This window comes from Aythya marila (genome assembly GCF_965140915.1).
Source record: "Aythya marila genome assembly, chromosome: 3".
Taxonomy (NCBI): Eukaryota; Metazoa; Chordata; class Aves; order Anseriformes; family Anatidae; genus Aythya; species Aythya marila.
Window position 1 is genome coordinate 71,219,835 of NC_139044.1, and position 2,996 is coordinate 71,222,830.

Below are 2,996 nucleotides of genomic sequence, written 5' to 3' on the forward strand. Positions count from 1 at the left end.
TGCTGGAAAGGAGTGAGGGGGGAAAACCAAACAACAAAGATTGTGTTTAATTTTACAGGATGTTAACTATGGTTTTTAGTATATGACTGTGGTGGAGATGTTGTGTACACATCACAGTAAAACTTTTCCTCAGCCTCGTCTGATGTTACTTCTTTGTTGCCACACTATGATTTTGCCCCAACCTCAGCCCATCGTCTACTGGAGCCCAGAAATCACTTTTTACTGGAAGGGAAAAGACAGATTAGTAGGTCAAACATGTAACTAACCATAGTTGGGTTGAGGTTTTGATGAAACAGATTTTCTGAACTTTTTTGGACAAGTTCCTTAATCTGACCCTTGCTGCTGTCTTGTCTTTAAAATAGGGATAGTTCTTTCATACAGCCCAGGGATTTTATGAGGATAAAACACTAAGGACTGGAGAGCAATCAAATATTGACGACTTCTATGCCACTGTAATTTCACAGCTGGATGGATTATTAATTTGTTCCTGTATGGCAGTTTCTTTCCTTTTTTTAATAAATCTTGTGCATAAAGCTGTCAAGTGGTAAACATAAGCATACTTACCAAAGCAGTCTTTAACTGTATGTGTTGTAACTAGGAACTAAGTACTAAGGATGATCACACAGCTGTGGCTCATGGTGAGGAGGATGTAGAAAACACCAGCTCCAGTAAGCCCCCAGGATCCTGCAGAAAGAAGAGTGAAAGAGGGTAAAAATTTTCTTGTATATATGTTTGCATTTCATAAAACCTGAAGGAAGAAAAATATCAGCCAATATTTCTCTGATGGAAGCAGTAGCGCCATCCTCTTCTTTTTCATTATTCCAAACTGTAGGTTTCCATGACAGTGAGTCCCAGAGGTAGCGACAGACATAGCAAAAGTCTTTACTTTAAAAAGGTTTAGAAATCTCCTTGAGTAGCAAAAACATAATTACATTTTTTCTGTCTGGAAAAAGGTATAGTTATATGAGCACCTTGCAGCTGCTAGGATTGGAAGAAGGATCAACAATTGCTGACAAGGAACATGTGGTGACAAGAGGAACCTACCTGTCCTTTCTTCTCCTACGTCACCTGAGGCTCCGAGAGCTAAAGGTAAAAAAAACAAACAAACAAACAAAAACAACAACAACAACAAAAAAAACAAACCTCAAAATCTGCATGGATCAGAGTTGCTGTTTTTTTACAGTGAGGGCTGTCATCCAAATGCAAACACAACTGTATGTTGTTCTGGTTCATTTCAGCGAGTATGCCTGGGGATCCTGAACTATTTCAGGTCTGTGGAGAGAAGCCTGACCATCAGTACCTCAGGCCTCTCCTTCAAGGCTGGTCATCTAATTCCCTGCGCAGAAGACACCTCCTGGGTCAATGCTGCCAAAGGAGGCACTGGTGTTTCTGGTGGCTTGCGCTCTCAGCCCTATATTCACTACACGCCAGCTGACTACAAGGTGAGTGGTCAGCCTAGCCTTAAGCCTAGCGGACCTAGCTCTAAGTAGACATTCAGGTTTGCAGACCTAGCCTTAAGTCTCCCAAAGCACGTGCTTCAGTAGAAGTGTCTAATCTCTCCTTCTACTTCCATGCAAACTGTGTTGCGATAAATTGCTGAGTCACCTGAGGGATTTGGTGTAACTTGTTCCTCAAAACCATGTGTCTTGCGTTTATGGACTTTGTACCTATATCTGCCAGCAGTCTGTAACAAACCCATGAGAAACTTCAGGCATGCAATACTTCAGTGTGAGTAACACTGGCCAGATAACCATTAACTCAGACTAGCGCTGCTGACTCGCTTGAAGTAAGACCTTTATGTGTGGGATTTTCACACAGTAGATGTTCCTGAGAAATCTGAGGCATTTTGTGATCTAAGGAAACGATTTATTTAGATGTAGGTACAGTTTAAGGTTTGTTTTGAACCTTAGATGAGAGTATGTGGTTGAACTGATAAAATTAGTACACTTACCTTCACAGACTGGAAAAAATCATTTCAATTAAATTCCTAAGCTATATCAAGCTTTTGTTTCCCCATCTGTTTTTTTGTAAAATATACCAAGCAGAATGAATATATCATGCTGGTATTAGTGGTTTGATGTGATAAAATGTCTTGTCTTTTGAGCTGTAAAATTTCTTTTAATCTCTGCTACCTAAAACTCAGTTAAAATTCTCATATAAAAATCCTAAAGAAGCACTAGAGCACTTTACTTCTTCAGCCCTTTACTGAAGACTTGTTTGCTTGTTTTTGCTGTAGAAATGCATAGAAACAAGCACATTGCTACTTCATGGAGGAATTGTGGCTATAACTAAAAAGGAAATAGGTTTCCTGCCCACATTTTTTCTTACATTAAGACTTTTCTTACATTAAGACTAACAAACAAACAAAAACAACCCCACCCAACCCCCCCCCAAAAAAACCTTCCTGTCTCTAAACATGATAAAAGTCTAGACCTCTTTAGAAATAAAACCTTTGGGGAGGAGATGAAGTTGCTGATAGTTTTAAGGTATCTTTAGTTTTATTTCTAATATGAACACTTTTATCCTTTAAACATCTTTAAAAACCCAACCTCTTAAACTGCCTAAATGGAAAGCTACTTGGAACTAGAAAATTTCCATTTAATCAATATTGAATGGGTTGGCCCAGCATCTCCAAATTTTCAGTTCAGAAAAAGTAATTAAAAAATTATTCTTTCCAGTGGAGAATTTAGTTTTCCTGGACGCCGGCATTTTGACAAACTGTTCTTCTGATTCTGGAAGAACTGTGCATAATCCATCTTTATTTTCATTCCCTTTTTCCTGTTGCAAAGTGGGAGAAATGATGCAAAGATCAATTCTGACCTTCTATCTAAGCACTCACTGTTCTGGTGATTATCTGTGAGATACTTCAAAGAGCCCCTAGCAGTGAGGGAGGCGTTGTTTCACCATGGCCTCTCTTTCCCCTAGACTAATACATAGATATGGATATATATGCTTGAACTTCAACTAGAGCCTAGATAAATATTTACTAATCCTAT

The 2,996-nt window shown here is 38.9% G+C and overlaps 1 long non-coding RNA gene across 1 annotated transcript; it reads left to right on the forward strand.

Annotated features, from left to right (window-relative positions):
- The first annotated feature begins 608 nt into the window (after window positions 1-608).
- On the forward strand, window positions 609-1,270 carry LOC309876014. Its single transcript, XR_014317107.1, has 3 exons — window positions 609-708; window positions 954-1,089; window positions 1,239-1,270. It is a non-coding gene; the product is annotated as an uncharacterized lncRNA (long non-coding RNA).
- Window positions 1,271-2,996: the final 1,726 nt, after the last annotated feature.